Below are 25,438 nucleotides of genomic sequence, written 5' to 3' on the forward strand. Positions count from 1 at the left end.
TGTGCCCCAGAAACCTTATTTAAGAGATCCGGGATCAAGGGGAGAGGACCTGTGTTTTTTATCGTTATCTTATTTAATTCTCAATAATCAATGCACGGCCGTAAACCACCATCTTTTTTTCTCAACAAAAAAGAACCCTGTCCCAGTGGGCGACTCAGAGGGACGGATATGTCCGATTGCCAAACTCTCATCAATATAACTCTGCAGTGACTCCCGTTCTGGTACTGACAGGTTATATATACGACCCTTTGGCAATCTAGCATCAGGAAGAAGGTCTATTTTACAATCAAACTCCCTGTGAGGAGGAAGGACTTGGGACAAGGGTTTTGAAAACACATCTGAGTAATCAGAGAGAAAACCTGGAAGACTCTGATCTTCCGCCACTACTGTACATAATGAAACGGTAACAATTAATTACCGGATTATGGATGCGGAACCAGGGTAAACCAAGAATGACACTTTCAGACAAATTTTCCATAACTAGGAAAGAACACCATTCTTCATGCATAGCTCCTACCATAAACAATATCTGCGAGGTTCGGAATTTAATCAACCCTGCCGACATCTGGATAGGAGTGGACAATGGAATCAATGACATAGAAAACTGAGAGACAAAATTATAATCAATTAAATTAGTTGCAGCACCTGAATCCAAGAAGGCGCGACCAGTACAGGAAACAGATTGAAACTTAACCGTACAAGGTAAATACATTCTAGACACAACTGGGAGTACCTGAGCTCCTAAGAAGTCCCCTGCTTAGGAGCGGAAGTTTTTCCTGCTGCTGCCTCTTGGAACAGGTGTGAATCTGATGATGAGGACTTTCACAGCAGAAACAAAGATGGCGTCTTATTCAATGTTGCTTCCGCTGTACAAGAGATGCTATCCAGCTCCATGGATTCCAATTCTTGACAGCCTGGAGACAGACTGGCCGCTGGATCTTAGGCGACCAGAGTCATAACTTCCTCTAATGTCTGAAGCTCGGCATAAGCTAAGACTAAGTCCTGTACTCGGTCTGACAGTCCGGACATAAATTGGTCTTTTAGGGCATAGTCGTTCCATTGCGAGTCAGTCACATACTGTCTGAATTGGGCACAATAATCTTCCGCCGTCAGTTTTCCCTGACACAGAGATCTAAGGTGGGAAACTGCCGGTGCTCGACGGTCAGGTTCATCATAAATCTGGCCTAAAGCAGAAAACAAAGCGTCAAGAGAAGATTGGGATGGAGAGTCAGGTAGGAAAAATGAGCGCAAAAGAGAAATGACCACGCCCACCCTTTTGAGTCTCTGTGCCCAATGAGTGAGGGCGTAAAGAAAAATAAAGTTTACATCCCTCCCTAAATGAAAAAAATTTCTTACGGTCACCAAAAAACAAGTCAGGGAGGAGAACCTCTGGTTCTGGTGCAGGTGGCGGTGGAGCCTGCGGTGATGTCTGCCCCGAAACCTGCATTTGAAGACGGGCAGACAGACTCTGAACATGCTTAGTTAAGGTCTGGACCTGAGCGACCACAGCTGACAAAGGCTCCATGGGAGGAGTGAATGTAGCAGGTCGGATACAGGATGCAGACCTATGTGTGGCCAGTGTTTCTGTTAGGATTGGGTAACACAGAAGACAGGGGATAGTGTGCCCTGAGCTTGCCCCAACCTCTGTCCCTTCCTATAGCCCACCCACGCTAAACCGTGTGGCAACTACTTGAAGACTCGAAATACACTGGATAAGTGTGGGAAGGGAAACACGAACAGAATGACAAACATAAAACACAAAAGAGAGGTAAACTAGCCGGAGTCACAACAAGAGGGTACGTCAAGAGCAAAATCAGTAAGCAAAGAGTCAATGTCAAAAACTAGTTGAGGTCACAACAATACAGATACAGAGCAAGTCAAACCTAATGCAAAGAGCGAGTGAAGAAAGGGATTTCAAACACTGGCACAGGTGACTAGTGAAGCTGCAATTTATTCAGCCAGAACCCCACCTCCAGAACCTGATAGGAGCTGGATAACTTCTGGGAGTTAACCCCTCATGGTGCAGAATAACCAAGCACAATAGCAGGCACCATGCAGAAGTCCCAGCAGTTCCGAACATAACTCCTAAACAGCGCGGGATTTCAGCAGCCGCTGCCCAGGGCGCACGCCGCTGCTAGTGGACGAGAGGTGGAGTTTGTCCGGATACGCACCAGAGGTCGGAGAACGCTGCTAGCATCACCAGAAGAACCAGAGGTCCCAGCATTATCCCTAGCAAACCTGATAGACTGGCTTCAGGAGAAAGACATGGAAGGAGTTTGGGATGCGCATGGTGGGAAGAAGCCGAAGCCTATAGGCCACAGGGTTGATGCGCTTCAGTACCTCGAAAGGACACAGAAAATGTGACCAAGCTTTTAACTGGGGATCTTCAGCCACACATATCTGGAGGACAGCCACACCTTTTTTGTTAGCCTGGGTTTTGGTTGGAGCAGACGCCTACAGCAAAGAGAGTTGAGTTCCCAGACAGACTTAAGATCCTGGACTAAGTCCTCCACAGCAGGAACGTTCGAATGCACAGAAAAAGGAAGAGGAGGGTGTGGATGCTGTCCATGGACGATGAAGAATAGAGCGAAGCCAACAGATTCTGAGTCCAAGGGGTTGTAGAAAAACTCTGCCCATGGCAACAGAGTGCACCAGTCATCCTGATGGGCAGAGACAAAATGACAGAGATAACAGCCCAGAGTCTAGTTAATTCGCTCTACTTGTCCATTTAACTGTGGATGGTATGCGAGGAGAAATCCAGTTTCACTAGAAGTTTTCTGCACAGGGATCACCAAAACTTGGAAACGAACTGAAGTCCATGAAGCTGGAAGATGTGAAGGAAGAACAGGCTGGCAAGACGTGGAGCAGATTGCAGACCTGGCAGGGGAACAAAATGAGTCATCTTGGAGAACCTGTCTGTTACTACCCAGATGACGATATTAAGGTGGAAGATCTGTGATAAAGTCCATGGCCACGTGAGTCCACGGGCAGCTGGGTATCGGTAATGGTAAAAGAAGACCAGCTGGTTTGAGACGAGATGGCTTATTTTTGGAACAGGAAGTGCAGGAGCCCACACAATCCCATAACCCTTGACCAGATCAGGCCACCAGTAAAAACGGGAAATGAGGGCGACAGAGCGTTGCACCCCAGCCACCCCTGCCAAGGGCAGGTCGGACTTATGTCTTGCCAGCAGGAAGCTGCCAAAGGTCCACTGGAGTGGTAACAACCAGGAGGAATGAAATGCCGGGGAGCTGGTTCTTCCCCAATAACATCAGAAGCATGAGCATCAGCCTTGATGTTCTTTTCTGCAGGCTGAAAGTGAATCAAGAAATTAAAGAGTGGCCAGCTAGCTTGTTGTGGGTTGAGGCACTCTGGAGATATAGGAGGTTCTTACGATCCATATATACGCAAACCAGATGGAGAGCTCCTTCCAAAATAGCTCCACTTTTCCAGAGCAAGTTTTATGGCCAGTAGTTCTCGGTTTCCTATAGAGTAATTTGTTTCTGCAGCATAGAAGGTCTTAGAGAAGGTGACACAGGTGACAGTTCAGCCTTTGGGCCCATTCTGGGTGAGCACCACTCCAGCTCCCACTGAAGAGGTGTCAAACTCTAGCTGGAATGGCTTCTCTGTATCAGGCCGTGTGAGAACTGGAGCAAAGGCAAAGGCGGACTTCAGCTTGTAGAACGCGTCTTCAGCCAGATCTTAGGATTAGCATCTTTTTTTGTCAAGGCCACAATGGGAGATGCAAGAGAGGATAAATAAGGTATATGTTGTACGTGAGACTCCAGGTCAGAAGAGAACAGCAGGATATTGTCCAAGTAGACAAGGACACAAGTGTAATGTAAGTCTCTGAAGATGTTGTTGACAAATTCTTGAAATACTAAAGGCACATTGCACAGTATTGTATTGCACAGACATTGTATTACCAGATACTCAAAATTGCCATTTCAAGTGTTTTAGGCGGTCTTGCACTCATCAACCTCACGGATATGAATTAGATTATATGCTTCTCGAAGGTCCAATTTAGTGAAGACTTTGGCTCCATGGAGGAGGTCAAAGAGTTCCATGATCAGGGCTAGCGGGTATCGGCTCTTTAAGTTAACTTTTGCAGAGTCTCAGCTTGCTTCTCTGAGAAGATGTCAGCAAAGTCCGTAGAAGAAGCTGGGAGACGCAACAGAGCCTTGAAAGACACCGGAGAAGGCATGGAGGCCGCAGGATGAAGTGCCACCAGGCAACGAGACTGGCATTCTGATGCCCAACGAAGAACTTCCCTAGTCTGCCAGTCTAGCACATGTGCGTGGCACTGCAACCATGGAAGACCCAGAAGAACAGAAGACATGGACCGAGGTAGCAACGTCTCTCCTTGTGCAACGCCCCTACTTGCAGACATGGAGACTGCATGTGGTACCGGACCAGGTCCTAAAGAATCTGCCCACCGACAGAAATCCAGGAAGGCAGAGGCTTGAAACTGACTACTGTGGGGATTTGGCCCAGTAGAGACCGTGGTAGCGGGGTGCTGTGATGCAGTTCACGACAGTGACACCAAAGTACAGTCCAAAACAGGTCTAGCCTGTGTTTATTTCAGCAGGAACAAAATAAAACAGCCTTTACATTCAGGCATCAAAAACAAAATAATATCCTACCCGTCAGGGTGCTAACTAAACAATGGTTTTCTGACTCGCCACTAACAAAACACTTTTCGTTGCTCCAGGCACAGAGGTCAAGGCTGCGTGCTCTCCAGCCTCCTTCCAGAGAGACAACACTTCCAGCTCTGCTGAGCGGTTTTATTAGGCTGATTGGGCTGTTCCCACCACCTGTGTCCAAGGTGCTGGACACAAACCTCAGCACTAAGGCCTTGCATAATAGCAAAACCTAGGGGAAACATACCACCCATCCACAGTTAACCCCTTCAGTGTCTCACACTACCTAACCTGGAGTTGGGTAGGACAGGTATGTTCAGGCGTGGAGAAGCCGTGTTCTCACCTAGGGAGGATTCTCCCAAGAACCCTAGGTGCGTATGTTTCTCGGACACTGAGGACGAAATGGACAAAGTGTTGGGGGTGGCACAATATATGCAGAGGTTCTCCTGTCTTAATGTAGAGCGGTCTTGGGGTGTTAGCAGGATTTTTTCGACTTGCATGGGTTCCTTAGTAACAGACACAGAGGACGGCAGAGGGGGCCTTTGGAAGACTAGAGCCAAACTGGGTAGTCATCAGACACTGGCTTGTATTAGTTTAGCTTGCAGTTCCTCCAAGTGTTCAGAGAAGCGGATGTCAATCCGAGTTGCCAGAGAGATCAGGCCACTCAGGGAAGACGGCAGGTCCCGTGCAGGCAGGAAATCGTTTGACCATCCAAATATTTGCATAGAGTATTGTTGACCAGGTAGTATAAGATATCAGTGACCTAATCTTATCAACTTAGGGGTCCAGTGTAAGGGGCTAAGGTTATTGATGTGATACAGATTCTTTTGTTAGTATAGTATTACTATTAACCTAATCCATTGTTGGCGGGTTTGAGATCCTGTAAGTTCGCCATGGAAGCCATAATTTGGGGATATGGTTAGTTTGGCTTCTTGGACTAAATGTGTTGTGAGATCTCCTTTTATTAGGTTTCCAGGTGCTATTGGGAAGCCAAAGCAGTACTGTAATTCTGGATTAAGTTTTATAGTTTTTCCCGTTATAGTGTTGATGAGCTGTCCTATCTCCTGCCAGAAGCGGTATAGTTTCGGACATCTCCAGAAAATATGCCCAAGAGTGCCCCCTGTGTTACCACATTTCCAATGTGTCAGTTTTTAGTAGCCTCTTTTGCACTAAGGTAGACAGGGAATCTTTGATCTGACCAGACAGTCCCTTTTTAAAGGTAGCGAGCAAAGCTGCCTCATTCCAATCCAGCTTGGACGCTAAAGTACAGAACTGGACCACGTAGTCACCAAATGCTGAGTCTCCTTGGCGTAGATTCGGCAGGGCTGTCTCAGCAGGTGACGCCCGGGCTGGTTCCTTGATGACGGAGCAGAATTCTGTTAGGAATGTGATATTGGCCATGACCATTCGTTCCTGTCCCAGAGGGGTGTAGCCCATGCCAGGGCCTTCCCAGAAAGGAGCCTGATGATGAAGGCCAACTTAGACCTTACTGTGACAAACTGCATCAGCATTAATTCAATGTGCAAGGACCACTGGGTAATAAAGCCCCTGCACAACTTGGGATCCCCATCATACTTAGAAGGCATGGAGAGTCTCAGGTTGGTTCCTGCAGAAGGTAGACAAACTGCAGTAGCAGGAGGGACCGCAGGAACTTGACGCTGCTGCTGAGTAGCCATCAATTGCTGCAACATGGCAGTGACTTGTCCATGTTGCTGACTCCTTGAAAAAAGTCACAAGTGGATAAATCTGCGTGTGCCTTTTTGCCTTTGCTTGCCATGTGAATGGCTTTGCACAGCGATGCTAAGTGAAAGGGGGGGGATGGTTTATCAGCAAGAGACTACAGACTGTTGCTGCTCATCTTCTATCATTTATTCCTTGGGCAGAGGTAATGTGATGTGAATGCTGTATACTCATTCAGAAGGTTGTTCTGTATCCCAGGCCTGAGGTGGGTAGGCTCGCAAAGGCCACACCCCTCACATGTCTACACATGTCTCCAGACTGAAATGTCGAGAGGTTGGGGTTGTCCAAGAGTGAGTTGTGCCCCTATAGTCCACTGCACTCCTTAATAATGCCTGGATTTTGGGGCTGTGATGAGCAGTCACATTAGTGACATATCTATGAGTGGGGAAGGATCACTAGCAACGTAACGTATGTAAATACATGAATGTTTATACAATCCGTACAGACAGATGTGTGGAAACCACCCTCCGAAAGAAAAAAAACCTAAAACTTGAAATATTAAGGATAATCTGTGGGTTAATAGGGTGCGATATATTGGTGCATTATGTGCCAGTCTCAATAAACATTACACCCAGATCATGATGCACTGGATTTACTAGGAGGTTCCGGTTTTAGTATTTTCAGCACAGCACATACTATAACCTGCACAAGTATTGAGACGCGGGTTATAGTAAATTGGGTTGGCCAGGATATCCCTGCCCAGCCCACCTATGGTTCCGCCTCCATTTTTAAAAAATTACACGATGGGTGCACATGCCCAGAATTGCAAGTCTAGGCGCTAGCTGATACAATAGCTTTTTCCCTCTCTAGCTAAGGATACAAAATAAACGCATTGGCAGAGTCTTTACCTCCAGGCTTGTTTCACACACAGCAGCACCTCTAGCTCTGGTCAGAGAGACCTCTCATGATGCAGCTTGGGTTACTAAAGCCCTGGCCCAGGTGCGAGCTAACGATCTCCATTAACAAAGCCCCAAAACCTGGATTAATCATCAGTGGCCTTTGCCTTCACCAAGCATAGGAGAAAAATCTAGCTGGAATATAGATGCCATTGATGACCTTTCCAGCCACTGCCTTACAATATATATACATATACCGGTATTTACGTCAGTTAAATGCTAAATTGCATAAATTTGCCATTTATTCTTAACATGGTTCTAGCTTTGATTTACTTATCACAGAGCGAGAGCGATGCACAAATTTTTACACAAAAACATATAATCATATTCAACAGTACATAAAAGTTCTGAAGATGTATGAAGTGGTCTCATGGACTGAGCTCTCTTTACACATACAAACATGTAGGGGCTTATTTACTAAGGGTCCACGTACACACTTTTGTCGGACTTTCCAACGTTTTCAGGTTTTGCACAGCTGTGACAGGTATTTAACAGGAGATTGTATCCCACGATTGAATTTTTGTGCAGCTGCGCTGGCTTTCATGCGACAGAAATCGGGGAGACGATCTGACTGATTCAGACTGAGTGCGGGTTTTAACTTTCAAATTGTGTTGCAGTATCATACACCAGGAAAAAGAAGGTGAACTCTGGAGGAGTCAGGAAGTCACCCATGTAGGATATCAGGTGCAAAATCTTAGTGAATAGTAACGCCTTAGGATGAAATAGATCGTCCAAATTAGCCGGCCGTTGCCACATTTGGACAATCTATTTTGTCCTGCTGATCGCACCGGCACTGTCATCTGGTCTCTCCTGTGTCTGCCCGACTGGAAGATCTCTCCTTTCTGGCCAGTTTAACCCCTTAACTGCCACAATCAAGCAGTATCCCCGTAAAGAAAGAGAGAGACAGAGGGAACATGGCAGCCGGAGGTCAGGTAAAATAGTAAAACATAAGAAAATCTGTACCGTATTTTTCGGACTATAAGGCGCACAAAAAATCCTTTGATTTTCTCAGAAATCAAAGGTGCGCCTTATAGTCCAGTGCGCCTTATATATGAACCGTACTTACTGACAATAGCTGCCTTGAACAGTGCACAAGTCTGTCACCTGCTGGTCATTCATCCTTATAATCCGGTGCGCCTTATATATGAACCTAGAAGTTTTAACAGGCATTTAAAGATGGTGCGCCTTATAGTCCGAAAAATACAGTACATGTTTCGTGTTGCTTTAATCATTTATTATATTTTACAGTGAATTGTGTAACTGTTTTAATTTAAAAAAACAAGTGGCAAAACTGCTTTTTTTATTGTGTTCTGCTGCAGGAAAGAGTTAATACATTTCAATCGTTCTGCTATTTATACCAAGTTTTACCACAAACAAACTCATATGCCCATGCTTGATACAAAATAAAAAGCTACATCTTTTGGAATTTGAGCAGGAAAAAACTTTAAAAAAGTGCTGTGTCATGAAGGTCATTTTAGGCCCGAGTCCTTGAGATGTTAAAGAGGAATTGTTTCTGGTAATAATGCAGTTAATAATACTGTGCTGGAATCAGGAGCAGAGTTTGCCCCACACATATTGTAGTAACAAGTGAATAATTGATAAAACCCCTGAGCCCTCCACAATTAAAAGGATACATGCATCATCCCTATTGTTATCATGGATATCCCTTTCTATGCCGCTATGTTTCAAAGAATTCAGCCGCATCACGACCCTCCGCTTATTCAGCATAGCATGCACTGTGTGTGACACCTTGTGGTAGAGGTGGAAACTGATTTTCTAGGCTAATAGTTCTGCCCTCCCATTCTCTCAGTCATTTCTAATAAGTGTAATGTCCTCTTGAGGGGCCCCCATTATGCCATCCAGCTCAGACTTACATAGGTTAGCATCTTCGGTTCCTGACTTCCAGATGTATTATCTGGATTTGTATTCCTCAACTGCAGTCTCATCTTCCATTTTCTGCCCACCACATCCTGTAGGACTGGCTGCATATATTTTACCAAAATTGGATTGGCCCACCCAACTGCCTCTTTAACTTAACCAGAAATGACCACAGACTCCATTTAACCTTTAACTTTGTGGTATGACGACTAGAGAGTTGGCCACAGCTTTATTTAACTTTATAACAAATAACTTCTACTCTTAGAGTAGTACTGTTAAATATAACAGATAAACCCGAGCACCTGTGTGCCCGCCTTTCAGAGGGCATGTAGGTCACAAACCCGATAAAAAAACGCCAGCTGTGACATTAGGTAGAATTGCAAAAAGAGGGAAGGGAGGGCGGGAAGATTCGCAGGAAAGAGGGTGAGTTCACATTTGCAGCCTGCTTTTATCACTTTTAGCCCACCCCTTGATACCACACACACCTGTAGCCCACCCCCAGTCACGTAGCCCATGTACCCATGGCGCCTACGGGCTATCAAGACTGCCTGCATATCTTTTCCCAAAACCTCCACCCAACTGCCCCTTTAACTCCAACCAGAAATGACCACAGACCCCATATGACCTTTAACTTTGTGGTATGACGACTAGAGAGTCGACCTCAGCTTTATTTAACTTTATAACAAATAACTTTACTCGTAGAGTAGTGCTATTAATATAACAGATAAACCCGGGCATGTAGGTCACAAACGTGATAAAAAACCGCCACATGTCACTCTGACCCCCAACAACAACTGTAATGCCCTATCAATACCATCTTGCAAATCCCATAGGAAAATGTCCAAGCCTATATCTGACAAATGGACCCCATCAGGCAGCAACAGGCCCCTGTTATCCCCTTCCAACTCCCGATGCCTGACCACTACACCGCCCCTTTCACTAACAAAACCCGACACTCTGGTGTTCAGAAGTCGGCTCCCATCGCTCGATGGCGTCTACATCCCTAGCGCCTTCCCATACTGCACGAGGGAGAATCTCAGACCATACTAAAATGAATCGAGAGAAGAATGAGGAAAAACTCTCTAAATCAGACTGAATAAGGGCTATAAGTTCTCCTAGATACGCCAAACATAAATCATTTCCCCCCAAATGTAAAACCAAGATGGAAGGGGCTCCGGTAGGGCCTGCAGCCATCGCAGGCATCGAATTCCCCGCCACGGTGCTGTACCCCCGTGGGTGCGAAAGGCATTAAAAATGGTGTCTAAATAACAGTTGAGGCGCTTCGTCTGGCAATCTTTGAGTTAAAACACAGCCCAACACTGAAAAGGCATGGAGCCAATTATGAAAGGTCTTGGCAACTTTTGGCTTCCGTTCCACACCACGTTCGAAACGGCGTTCCCTGTCGACCTTCACCATGTCCACGGAAACCATGGACTAAATATCGACATAATCGTTATGTAAAATACAGTCCCTGGTATCCTCGGAAAGGTGAGAACCAAGAGGTAAAACCCCACAGAAATAAGTATCCCTGAAAACAGAAGGGGTAAACGTGGAAGTGGAAACCTCTGCCGTGGTTTTATCCAGCAGCAAACGAATCAGTCACTCCCCCCCTGGCCTGGCGGAGGCGTACAAGGTGAATTAACAGCCATAGGTGGGAGCCTACTGCACTCCCACCACTAGATGGTACCAGAGTACTAAGTGGTTCCATCACTAACTGTGGTGCAGGAAGCTTCACAGCCTGTCACTGCTACTGAATGGGAGGCAGAGTGCCGGGCTCCCGACAGCAGCGCTAACTAGGGGCTGCAGGTGCCGGACCGAGGAGGCCGGCGTTGGCGTGGGGGGAATGCAGTCCAGGGAAGCTGCTCTCACCACAGCCATGATCACAGGCTGGGCCAGAGCAGCACATGCGGGAAGGGTGGCGGGGATATTGTGCACGGCTGCCTGCGCTGATGGGGCCAAACGCTGAGGCAGCCGTGATTACCTACCCGATCGAGGAACCCCATCGTACACCGGGGGAGCTGTAATCACTGGGAGACTGGAGGCCTGTGCCTCGGCCAGCAGTGAGGCAAGTCATGCAGATCCCTCTTCCCTGACGCGACAGCGGATGGCAGCGTCAGGTGCCATGATGAAGTACACACTCCAGAAGATTCGCAGGAAAGAGGGTGAGTTCACACTTGTAGCCTACTTTTATCACTTTTAGCCCACCCTGCTTTTATCACTTTTAGCTCACCCCTTGATACCACCCACACCTGTAGCCCAACCCCAGTCACTTAGCCCATGCACCCATGGCGCCAACGGGCTATCAAGACTGCCTGCATATCTTTTCCCAAAAACCCCACAGGAAAGAGGGTGAGTTCACACTTGTAGCCTGCATTTATCACTTTTAGCCCACCCCTTGATACCACCCACACCTTTAGCCCACCTCTAGTCACGTAGCCCATGTTCCCAGGAATAAACAAACTTCTCTTTAAGGGGCCATGCCAGATTTTGCTGAAGAAGGTTGTGATATACACTTCCATTCACTATGCTAGGTAGCTGTATGAGAAGTCCAACGTCTGCTGCAGAAAACATTCCCCAAACCATGACACTTTCTCCACCACCTTTTACTGATTTCTATACACTTGAGGTTCAATCTGGATATACTAAGAGGCTCTACCTCGTCTGGCATAGAATTGTGCTATAACACATGGCATAAGGGAGGGAAAAGCATTGTGTTAGGAATTGCAACTTTCTGAAAGCTTGTATGCCAAGAATAAATGACTGCATATTTCTTTATTGTATATTGTCCTGCTCAGACTGCTTTTTTGTAGGTTGTGTAATCTAGCAATAACTTTTTCTTTTGATAGGCTAATTCACAGTTGTTGTTTCTTCATTACTTTTATTACCATGTGATTTTAATATTTATTCTGTAATGTATGTTAAAAAACTGTATCCTTGTTCAGAGCTGGTAGAAGATATTCAGACTAACTGTATTTTGTACATGGTTGCTTCTCTTTTCTCTATACTGGACTGTGCACATGTGGATGATCTGATTTCTGGGCTGGTCAGCTGAGTTCTATCTGTTTAAACACCTTTCTTTCTTACCATATTTTTCAGTATATCTCTGCACAGTGGACATAGATTCAACTGCATAAAGGAGTCCAGTCCAGATGGTGGCAGCAAAGTGTAGTCACCATGTAAACTCAGCTGGTAGACGCTTAAAATGATACTGAATAAAGTTTGCAGCTGCTATTACATCACTTTAGGACTATATCAGTAGTGTCCTTGAATGTCGCAATCTCACTTCCTCTTCCTTATTGTTTATAGCTTGGAATTATTGAAATATGTAACCAGATTTTACCCCATTAAACTATTAAAAGTCTCATAATGGGCATGAAATGTATTTGATATAATTCTGTCTTTAAAGGAAACCTGTCACAAGGAACCTCATTTAATCTAAAGACAGTTTGTAGAAGCCCGTTACAGCTGCAATGCAAATCTGCCTTTCTACGATCTCTAAGCATTTGCATTACAAAATAATTGTGTGTTTTAACTTACCTTGCACCCTGAATTGTCTGGCAAGTCCCAGGGCTTGGCTATGGTTTGGATGCATTTCAAAAAACATGTGCTCTCAGCCCCCACCTTTCTGCTCATTTGGTGATAAGTTGACATCAGTGGGGGGAGGGAGGAGATGTACAGGAGCACAAAGTTGGGGGCTGAGAGCTGAGGAGGAAGCAGCACAGACAAGTGACGTGTTTGTTTTATGAAATGCTTCCAAACCAGAGCTAACCCCTAGGACTAAACAGGGGATTCTGTCAATGTGCAAGGTAAGGTACAATGATATTGTAATGCAAATGCTTAGAAAAGGCAGAGAGACTTATTTGCAATGCAGCTGTAATGGGCTTCTGTTACCTGTCTTTAGTGAAAATGAAGTCCCTGGTGACAGTTTCCCTTTACGCCTTCATGCCCTGCGCTGTACATGTAGAGGTGCTGAGGATAAACTTCATACAGAAGTGGGGTTTGCTGCATATTGCAGCAGACACCCACCTCTAATACCCACTATCGGTGCTAGGAGTATCAACTCTTCTGATGCCGCGGAAGCATTTAAAAGACGACAGCCCAAGGGCACCGCCATCTTTGTTACAATCGCGCTCCCTGGGATCTGTCATCAGGGATGGCGATCGGTTGGCTCACTGTAATGAATACTATGTAAAAATGCCATATACTGCAACAGTATAAAAATGGTTATTGCCGGCGGGGAACCCCCATAACAGAAAATAGCGCCCAAATGCTCAAAATGCTACTTTTACACCATTTTACACCACATAAAAAATGGAATAAAAAGTGATCAAAAGGTTGTACAGTCCTCAAAATGTAGCAATGAAAACGTCAGCTCATTTAGCAAAAAATTACGTCTCGAACATCTCAGTACACCAGGAGACACTTTCTTTTTTGAAAACATTTTAAAATCTTTGAAAATCTTTTAACCTATATAAATTTGGTAGCACTGTGATAGTACCGAACCAAAGAATAAAGATGTATCATTTCATAGTGAAAGTAGAAAGAAGAGGAGCCCACAAGAACCAATTTAACTCAATTTAGATTATTTTTCCATTTACCCTGTACACGGCATGGAATAATAAATAACTTCACTGAGAAGTAACATTTGTTACTCAGAAAATAAGCCTTCACACAGCTCTGTACACGAAAAAATGAAAAAGTTATGGATTTTTTATGGTAGAAACTGAAAAATAAATGAAAAAACACTAAGGGGGATATTTATCATACGCTGGCGCTCGTGCGCGTGAGGCTTCTGCCTCTTCATGTATCGGGCTGCCAGCTGCGCAGCGTTTTTCCTACGCCAGGCAGGGCCTGGCGTAGAAAAAAAGCGCAACCGGCGACTTTTCACGTATGAAAAGTCGCCGGCAGCACCGAGTGCGCAGGCGCGGGGACAGTAATGCCCCGCGCCGGCCCACTCCCGTCCGACCGCACCCTCCGCTCGGCCGGCCGCGCCCCCCCCCCCTTCACGCCCCTTCACGCCCCACTGGCGTGAAGTTGGCGGATTGAGAAAAAAAATCGCAAAAGCTAGCAATAAGCTAGCATTTGCAATTATTTCAGGGCCTCTGCGCCACTGGCGGTGCGCAGAGGTCCTGATAAATATCCCCCTAAGTCTTTAAGGGATGTGGAATTTTACTCATTTACCTACAAAAATTACATCCAAAGTCATGTGAAAATGAGCAGAGAAGAGTCATATTTTGCAAGCTTTGGTGTCATACTTAAGATCAGAAGCTCATAGTTCAGTTTACATCGGGCTTGTGGTTCTGTGATCTATGCAAGTGGAGATACTGGCAGTTATCTCCTTAAGGACTGAGCTCATTTTCACCTTTAGGATTTTTCAAATCTGCCTGTGTCACGATATGCAGTTATATCTTCGGAACACTTTATCTCACAGAGTTTATTTTTTAGACTGTTTTTTCATGACATGTTGTACTTCACATTAATTCTATATGGCAGTTGAAATATATTGCACTTATTTGTAAAAAAATGGAATATTGAAAAATTTTCAGATTTTTCTGATTTTTAAATGTTATACTCATCATACAGTTAGTCTAACCACCCAAATTGGTTGCTAACTTACATTAACCATATGTTTGCTTTATGCTGACATATTTTTAATACGTTAATTTATTTTATCAGGACGTTAGGAGGCTTACAGTTGAACAGCGATTTTCCACATTTTTAAGTAGATTTTAAATTCAATATTTTTAGAAGACAATTCATCTTCACAAGGGTTTTCAAAGTTTTATTTCTCAAACTATTGCAAACAGCCTTTGTTAAGCTTAAAAGGGGTTGTCCAAGACTTCTTAAAAAAACAAAAGGTGGCCGAGAAGGGGCTGCTTAAAAAAATAAAGATGTACCTACCTTCCGGCGCCCTCTGGGTGTCCCGTGTTGCTGTCGATCCGGTCCCCAAACATGGCCACGGGAGCAGTGCTGGATTCAGCTTCTGGTGGGACCCGACAACCATCCGTCCTGCATACACAATGCTGTGAATAGGGACGTGTGGGTGTGGCTGACCACAGACAGCCGGAAGCTGAGTCCAGCACTGCTCCTGCGGCCATGTTTGTTTACATGGCGCGCGGACTGGAGCAACAGCAGCACAGAACACCCGGAGGTCGCCAGAAAGTAAGTACATCTTTATTTTTTAAGCAGCACCCACTCGGCCACCTTTTGTTTTTTTAAGAAGTCTCTGAAAACCCCTTTAAAAATCTCACAAGAATTAAAACAAAATGGAGGCTCTATTTGGAATTTTTACATTTCGACAATAAAATGATTATTTAGTTTTATAATTTACATGTACAGTTTATTACGAGTAGAGCAATACTCTACATGTCAATGTAAACTACTTTAGGGGCCACAGAAGAGCGCAGAAGCAAAGGAGCCATTGCGCTTTTAGAGGGCAGATTTTGTTGTGCAGTTTCTTACGAGTATGGCAATACTCCACATGTAAATATAATCTACTTTAGGGGTGCACAGCAGAGCCATTTAGTTTGTAAAGGGCAGATTTTGATGACTTTGTTTTCAGGTGACATTATACATTTGAAAAGTTCCTGAGCTATGAGAACAGTAATGTTTATGTTGAGCCTTTTACCACCACAGATCTTTTATAAAGAGTAATTACATTTGCTTGTGAAAGTGAAAATCTTTTTCCAAAAAGGTTTGGTTTGGTCCTTACATATTTATTTTTAGAAGGGGTTAAAGAAAACGCACCCCTTAGTTTGTTACCCAGTTTCTCCTGAATTCAGTAATATCCCACGCATGATCACAAACTGCTGTATGGGCGCACAATGCGGATTGGAAGGGCAGGAGCGTCTATCTGCTGATCTTACTAGAACAGATGGGCTGACCCCTTAACCGGTTAAGGACCGGGCCCTTTCCTGTTTTTTCATGTCCATTTTTCACTCCCCACCTTCAAAAATCTAACTTTTTTATTTTTACACGTAAAGAGCTGTGTGACGGCTTGTTTTCTGCGCAACAAATTGCACTTCATAGTGATGGTATTAAATATTCCATGCCATGTACTCGGAAGCGGGAAAAAAATTCCAAATGCAGTGAGAATGGTGAAAAAACGCATTTGCGCCATTTTCTTGTGGGCTTGGATATTACGTCTTTTATTGAGCGCCCCAAATGACATGTTTACTTCATTTTTTGGGTTGGTACAGTTAAGGGGATACCAAATTTGTATAAGTTTTATAATGTTTTTATACATTTACAAAAATTAAAACCTCCTGTACAAAAATTATTTTTTTTATTTTGCCAACTTCTGGCGCTAATAACTTTTTTATACTTTGGTGTACGGAGCTGTGGGTGGTGTCATTTTTTGCGAAATTTGATAATATTTTCAATGATATCATTTTTACGACTGTACGACCTTTTGATCACTTTTTATAGATTTTTTTATATTTTTCAAAATGGCAAAAAAGTGCCATTTTCAACTTTGGGCGCTATTTTCCGTTACGGGGTTAAACGCATTGAAAAACCGTTATCATATTTTGATAGATCGGGCATTTTCGGACGCGTCGATACCTAATGTGTTTATGATTTTTGCTGTTTATTTATATTTATGTTAGTTCTAGGGAAAGGGGGGTGATTTGAAATTTTAGGTTTTTTTTATTATAATTTTTTTTTTACTTTATTTTTACGATTTTTCAGACTCCCTAGGGTACTTTAACCCTAGGTTGTCTGATCGATCCTATCATATACTGCCATACTACAGTATGGCAGTATATGGGGATTTTCCTCCCCATTCATTACAATGCGCTATCAGGGGTTAAAACGAAATAGCCTCGGGTCTTCGGAAGCCCCGAGGCTACCATGGAGACGGATGACGTCACGGGGAGCGGCGATCCCAGGTAAGATGGCGGCGCCCATGCGCCGCTATCTTTTTGAGGCTGCCGGCAGCTTTGCTGGCAGCCATCGCTGTGAAAACACCCGCGATCGGTGCTAACAATATGCAGCAAAGACTTACCGGCTATGGAGAGGGCTCAGCCCGTGAGCCCTCTCAATGCAGCGCGAGGGGGGGGGGGTGTCGCAAAAAAATCTATTATGTAATTGATTTTTAAGTTTTTTTTGTGTTTAAGATAACATGTTACTTAAGTTCTATAGGTCAGTTTTTTTATATGTTGATTGAGCTGTTCTCTGGCTTATTTTTTACAAAACAAGTTGTGCTTTTTATTGGTATGATGCAGCGGTAAATTTGACTTTTTGAACACTTTTTATGCTTTTTTTAAATTTGCTTGGTTGTGCAAAAATTATAATTTTTGCTGTGTTTTTTTAAGGTGTTGACTGATGTATGGCAGTGTATTAAACCAGTCAGTCCGTGGCGTAGCTAGAGTTTCAGCATGGTGGGGGGCAAAAACATCTGAATGGGCCCCCAACCAAATGACTTTAACTGCAAGGCGCATACTGTTATTTGAGTGCTGTTAGCAGTCAGCAGGTCCTTGACTGAATCAGAACACTGTAGGGCAGATTTACTTACCCGGTCCTGTCGCTATCCAGCGGCGCGTTCTCTGTGGAGAATTCGGGTCTTCCGGCGATTCACTAAGGTATTGCGCCCGATATCCACCAGGTGTCGCTGCTGCGCTGAAGTCCGTCGGAGTTCACTGGAGTTCACCAAGCTACCGTGGGTGCAGGTAAGCGACACTTTTTTTCCAAATCCGTTGGGTTTTTTTTTACGGCCACGCCCCCCCCCCCCCCCCCGATTTCCGTCGTGTGCATGCCGGCGCCGATGGGCCACAATCCAATTGCGTGCACCAGAAAACCGGGGCAATTCAGGGAAAATCGGCGCAAAACGGTAACCCGACGGAAAACCGTGAATCGGCTCCTTAGTAAATGACCCCCTGTGTGTGCTGTGCCCTTTTCATGTTGTCATTGTGTTACTCACAGAGCACGTCCTGGGATGCCTTTATAAAAGGTTAATAGTGACCCCAACGTGGCTGGGACAAGCCCATTTCGGTGCCCAAGGCAAACAAGCAAAATTATTGGCCAAACACCCCTTCCCCTGTAAAAGAATAATTCCTTTATGTATACAGTGCACACAGATTATGCAGCACTGCACAGAGGTTTGCCAAATCGGTCCCTGTCCCCAATGGGGTTCACAAACTAATCAACCTTCCAGTATGTTTTTGGTGTGTGGGAGACAGGGAGAGAACATGCAAACTCTTTGCAGATGTTGACCCTAGGACTTGAACCCAGGTCCCCAGTGCTGCAAGGTTTTAATGCTAACCACTAAGCCACCGTGCCACCCAATATTGTAAAGAAAAATGCATCAGAATCAGAGCCTGAAGGGAAATTCACCCAATTAAAAAATTGTATGAATGATAAAGGGCTTATGCTTTGGGATTAGCTACAATAAGGCCCGTCAGAAGTAAATAGAAAAATATGTTCCTCCAGTGAAAAATCCTGCACGTATAGATATACACATGAAATCTATATACCACAGATATTAATATATTTGAGCAATCAATATACAAGTACATGGATACCAATGACTATGCCGTACATATAAATATTTACCAGCAATGATTAAACAGCACATAATAATATCCTGCATATAAATATATGCCAAAATGAATATACTACAAGCATAAATATATATCAGCAGTAAATAACCACATAAATATATATTAGCATTATATACACTGCACATCTGGGCTGCATTCGGGCACAGACATCACTTACTGTTAGGCCGCAGCTGTTTCCTTCTATGTCTGTGTTGGTTTGGTCAATCCCGATCTTCTTCTTGTAGTCTCCTCATTGTTCATAATTCTTCTCCATCAGGTAGAGAAGGTCATGGAAACTTCTGCAGCCCGTGACTTATCTCTGCAGAATATACCACCCTCGTGATTGTTACATCCAGAAAACATCTCCACACTCCGTCCGTAAAAAAATCACAGGCAATATAATCTCCCGAATCAGATAACAGCTAAGTGCTCCACAATGCGCCTCCTGCATAATACTGAGACCCCTCAATATATTATAATATATATTACCGTATACTTCTCCCTAAATTCATATTTAACACCAGCAAATCCTAATTAATTTACCGTATTTTCCGGACTATAAGGCGCACTTAAAAGCCTTGGATTTCCTTGGAAATCCAAAGTGCGCCTTATAGTCCGGTGCGCCCTATGTATGGCGCTGGGCAGCGGACCATACTTACATAGGTCCCCGCTACCGGAGACCGGAGACAGCAGATCTCCAGCGGGAACTGCAGACCACGCGGCACGAACAACTTCTGCCGCGTGGTCTGCAGTTCCCGCTGGAGATCTGCTGTCTCTGGTAGCGGGGACCTATGTAAGTATGGTCCGCTGCCCTCCTCCACCTCCCCCTCACCTTCCCCACTCACCTTCCCCGCGTCGCCGCGTCTCTTCTCCGCGTCGCGTCCCATCGGGTCTCCGCTCCGCCCTCGGACCCCCGCCACGCCCCCGGACCCCGCGCCTTATAGTCTGATGCGCCTTATATATGGAATTATTACATATATAAGGCGCATCGGACTAATGCGCCTTATATTCCGGTGCGCCTAATGGCCCGGAAAATACGGTAGATAGCAGAGCACCCCCAGAGCCCCAGCACATTCCCCTCCACTATATATATGTAGCCCCAGGCTCTCATAAGTATATTGATAGCCCCCACATGTGCCCCAGAAGTATATAGATATCCCCACAAATGCCCCAACATATACATATATTGTAACCTTAACACATGCCCCCGCAGTATATAGTGGCACCCACACATGCCACAGCAGTATATAGTAGACCCCACACGTGCCCCAGCAGTATATAGTGGCCCCCACACATCCGGGGCCTGGGTCATAGAGAGTCCTCTTTATGACCCACATGCAGTATAAAGACATGCACATCGCTTATCATTTCTGAGGGTCACGACGTTGCCTACCTCTCATCCCTGTCCTGTTCCGCCAAAGACACATTGGGCCCTGAGCACATCACCTATGCATAGGCTGACCTCTTCACTGCTGGGTCCAACAAGGCAATCAAACAAGGCAGCCCTGCAGCCCTGGGGTCCTTTATTGGATTTATTGGATATTGGATTATTTACCCCGTGTGCACGGGGGAGGGGTAGTTGTCCTGAGATTTGTGCTTCTATTGGCCCACATTTATCAAAAACAGCACAAAGTCCCTGTGAAGTGTGCAGGGTGATTCATGAATTGTGGTGCATGGTGTTCATGAATCTGGCGCCCGCTCTGGTACTACTGCAGAATTGTGGCGCATGTCGATCAGAATTATGGCGCATAAACTTAAGGGCCATGGACTATGTTATATCTCATGGTAATTTTATAACGCAAAAAGATGATTGTATATGCATACTGAAAGTCTTGAATGTATTCTGTGATTGACAGATTGCAATCTCTTATGTGTAAACATGTTTCTGACATGCTTTTTTGTTATATGTCATTTGTTACTTATTTACTATACCTAAAACTTTAATAAACACACATTTAAAAGAATTATGGCGCATAGTACAACTAAGCACTAACACGTTGCTCGTGGTGCTCATTTTTGTCTTGTCAGAGTGTAGCTGCAACACAAAAATGGCGCAGACACTTTATAAATACATGCGCAATAAGTTTGCAAATTCTTTTCACTGCAAAGTCAGACAGAGAACTGGCGGAAATGCTTTAATAAATGTGGGCCATTGACTTTTCTGCAGCCATGCTCCTGAGGAAAGTAAAAATAAAAACTGGTAAAGTCATGAAAAAGAAAGAATACCCTCTTAGTGCCTTGTGAAAGTATTCGGCCCCCTTGTAATTGTGAAGTGGAATGAAATTCATTGGGTATTTTAAACGTTATTATTTTTTTAAAATCTGAAAAGTTGGACGTGTAATATTATTGGGCCCCCTTTAAATTCAGTGCAGCAAACTCTCTCCAGCGGTTCAGTGAGGATCTCTGAATGATCCAATGTTGTCCTAAATGACTGATGATAATAAATATAACCCCACTGTATGTGATCAAGTCTCCATTATGTTTTTCTGTGACATCAAAGGACCAGAAACTATGAAACCTGGGTATGGATCCCAAACAACAATGGAGCCTTACAGATACCATTCACTGATTTCTGTTAAAATTTCTGTCAGTTTGCTGGAAGAAAACTGGCAGCTCTTTTTTTCTAGGATTCCCAATGGAACCCGTAAATTAATTCTTTATAGAACCTTATTAATGTAGCTCAAATATTTCTAATAGGAAAATATAATTACGGTTACTTTCATTTCACATGCAAGGAATGAGTATGTCCATGCAATGTTCTGTATTAAATCCATAAAAAGGAACATTTGGAAGAAACTATTTGGCAATAGTTTCAAACGAATGACACTGCATGGGACTCTGTGTTGTGATGTGTTCCTTTAAATAAAAAAAATCCTCATCACTCCAAATACATATAAAATTCCTTAAGTTTGGCTGCATTTCCTTGTTCAATGAGTTAGTAGAAGTACAGACAACTTCCCACTAGAGCTCTTCTGGGTTACATTGACCTCTACTTACTTCCTGGCATTACATATGTCTTCTTGCTACTTTGAAAGTTGGAATGGAAAATAAAGCCTTGATGTCAGGAATTCGGATATAAAAATTGTACACACTCCCACCTCCTAAAATGAATGTTCTCTCATAGGTCCAGCTTTTCCCAGACTGAGGTTCAACATAACAGTCACTTCAAACCTTCAGCAATAATCACAAACACTCTTCAAGTTTATGGCTCAATTTGTTATTTCACCTATCTTATCTGCCAACAACAAACTGCAACTGATGAGGGCACAGGAACACACACTTCAAGTTTGTTTATTCTCATGAAATAGTTGCAAAACCTTGTAAACTTGTGATGTGGAGGTGACAGTGTACATTTGGAATCTACCGTCTGTTAATAATTTAGGAACTTGTAATGGCTTCCACTTTATATATCCACATTTGTTCTTACTATTTAATACAGGTGCTTAATTTGCTATAAACATACAGCCACATATTAAAGCATATGGTTATGTTGTAGCATTTATGAACACCCTAGAACAGTGATGGTGAACCTTTTACAGACCGAGTGCCCAAACAACAACCAAACTCCACTTATTCACCGTGTAGTGCCAACATGGCATTTTAAGCAGTAACTTATTGCTACCTGTTCTTCAACATCTTTCAATTATATTGGCCGCCTGAGGCCACCAATACAGTTGAAAGAAGGAAGGCAAATTCAGACTCTCAGTGCCGCACGGAGGACAGGCTGAGAGTGGTTGGCAGACTGCTGCGAGGAGTCGGCATCATGGACCTTGATTCGGAGGCGCGCTGCCTCGTGTGGAGGGATCTTGGGGCTCGGTGCAGGAGCGTCGGGGCTGGAGAAGTTTCCACGGGGACGTCATGGTCAGGACCAGGTGACACTACAACAGAAGCTGACATAGTTTTTCCCTCAGTCGCAATCTGGCTGTTTTATGAATGGGACCGGCGGCCGTCGGAAGCTCATACTTCATCTCACCTGGGTGAGATCGTACTAATGCATGGTGGAGATTGTACTAACTCTTTGCCTACACCTCTTTTCTCAATTATCATCTCTCTAAGGATCTCCTCTGTGGCTTTTGCTTATAATTCTTTGCCCGCTCGGTTTTGTGCAATGCTTATGACTAACCTTGCTTTACTGCAAAATCATCTTAATTCTTCAAAGGTTCCTATTGCGTATCTATTCTGAGTTCCTGGAAAGTGCTGTTTCTACTTATAATTCTATGGTTGCGTGGCTCGGTACTCTGACTATGACAAACCTCTCTTCAGTGCAGAACTATGCTAATTAACTAATGGTTTCTAACCCGTAACCTCTTTGAGTTACAGGAAAGTGTGGTTTTTATGCTTATTTTTATGTTTGTTCGGTCCAGTGCGCGGACTAAGACCAATTTTTCTTCACAGCAGAACTATACTAATTAACTAATGATTTCTAACTCATTACCCCTTTGAATCACAGGAAAGAGCGGTTTCTATTCATAAATCTATGTCTGCATGGCTTTGCACGCTCACTAAGACTTGCCTCTTTATGTTGGAGAACTGTATTAATTACCGTATATACTCGGGTATAAGCCGACCAGAATATAAGCCGAGACCCCTAATTTTACCACCAAAAACTGGGAAAACCTATTGACTCGAGTATAAGCCAAGGGTGGGAAATGCATTGGTCACAGACCCAGCCAAGTATATAGCCAGCCCCCTATAATATACAGCTTGCCCCCAGTAGTATACAGCCTGCCCCAGCCTGCCCCAAGTAGTATACAGCCAATCCAGCCTGCCCCCAGTAGTATACAGCCACCCCAGCCTGCCCCCAGTAGTATACAGCCACCCCAGCCTGCTCCCCAGTAGTATACAGCCTGCCCCCAGTAGTATACAGTCAGCCCAGAATTTAAAAAAAAAAACGTATTTACTCACCCTCCGGTGGCCCCGATGCGCAGCGCTGCTCCCCCGAAATGCTGGAAATGGTAGGGGTTTTTTTTTTTGGTGAGAGATGGCAGTGATTAGATTAATCTCTTGGAATGTAAGAGGGATGAAGGATCGGTTAAAACGATGTATCATTTTTAATTATATTTGCAAACAATTGCCTGCCATTGTTATTCTGGTGGAAACCCATCTTGTGAAAGAGACCTTGTACTTAAAGGGGTATTCTCACCTGGGCACTCACATTCAGTTTCACTAATCTTCCATATATAAACATTTCTTCAATTAGATGTTATTAAAAAAATGTTCCTGTGTGAAGATAATTTCTCATAAATGTAGTCATTCTGTCCCTTAGAAACGAGATGGCTTCCTCGGATACGACCACGTCACACTCTGGCAACGGTGGCCAGACTTGGGCTATAGAGTCCTGCCTGACCTCCTGGATTCAGCAATCATTACCACAGGACGGCTGTGAGATAAGCAGTAACTCCCGGACATTTCATATACAAAACCTTTTTGTTTATTTGTGCAATCTCTCAGGCAGAGGTGGCCGTATCCGAGGAAGACTTCTCGTTTCTAAGGGACAAAATGACTACATTTATGAGAAATTATCTTCACACAGGAACATTTTTTTTAATAACATCTAATTGAAGAAATGTTTTTATATGGCAGAATTATCAAACTGAATGTGAATGCCCAGACGAGAATACCCCTTTAATAGAGAGAAGATGGGCAAGTCAGTCATATAGTTCATCCTTTTCGTCCTTCTCTAGGGGAGTTACTATATTAATTCATAGATCTATTGAATTCCAAGTCCTTGATTGTCAGTGTGATGTGGATGGAAAATTTGTGTTCCTACATGGTATTCTGGAAGTCTCTAGATGTGTAGTGGCAGGGATTTATAAAGATCTGGTGAGGAGAAACCATTCTGATACCCAGGTAACGGGAGATACTCCGTTCGCTAGATTTTGTCATGAAATAGGACGGATAGACGTATGAAGATATATTTTTTATATATATATATATATGTTTTAACCGCTCGCACAACTCCTTATCTAGGATCGATTTGGTTCTGGGGAACGTGTTGGTCCTGGGGCGGATAAAAAAGATGAGATATGACAATCATTTGATCTCGGATCACTCCCCGGTAGTATTGGAGTTATCCGGTGTGAGCGAATTTTCATGTAGATTTTGGAAGATTAACCCTCACTGGTTGTCATTGATCACGAATGAAGATAAGAGAAAGAAAGAATTGTGCCACTTTATCACAGTAAACAGAGGGGTTAATAATTATGGTTTGTTATGGGATTCGACAAAAGCCTTCCTGAGAGGCCTTTAAGATTCTGAAGTGATATTTTTATGAAGGCAGTTTGCAAAACATGAAAAGCAGTTAAAGTTAGAAGTCCAAAAGTGGGAGAAGGCTTTTCAGGAGAATAGAGCACAATGTAGCTTGGATAATCTGAAACAGGCGCAAGAAACTTATAATCAATTTGTCGCTAATAAAGCAATGCAAAAACTTTTCTTTCTAAATCAATCTGCCCACTGTGAGAGTGGATTATCATCAAGAAGACTCCTACAGAAAGTAAAGCAAAATCAGGAGATAAATATAATAGAGGCAATCAGGAATAACTTGGGGGAGATCGTGAATAGGCAAAGTGAGAGTAAGGCAGAATTTTTGAGGTTTTTTCATACTGTTTGTTCATCTGACCTGGAGGCCACTTCATAGAATATTAAAAAGTATTTGGACGGGATCTGTTTTCCTCAATTCCAAGAAGAAAAGAGAATCCTACTGTCCCTACCGATATCAGTTAAAGAACTGGAGGATACTTTGTTG

Source organism: Engystomops pustulosus, chromosome 3 (genome assembly GCF_040894005.1).
Source record: "Engystomops pustulosus chromosome 3, aEngPut4.maternal, whole genome shotgun sequence".
In the NCBI taxonomy this organism is placed as follows: Eukaryota; Metazoa; Chordata; class Amphibia; order Anura; family Leptodactylidae; genus Engystomops; species Engystomops pustulosus.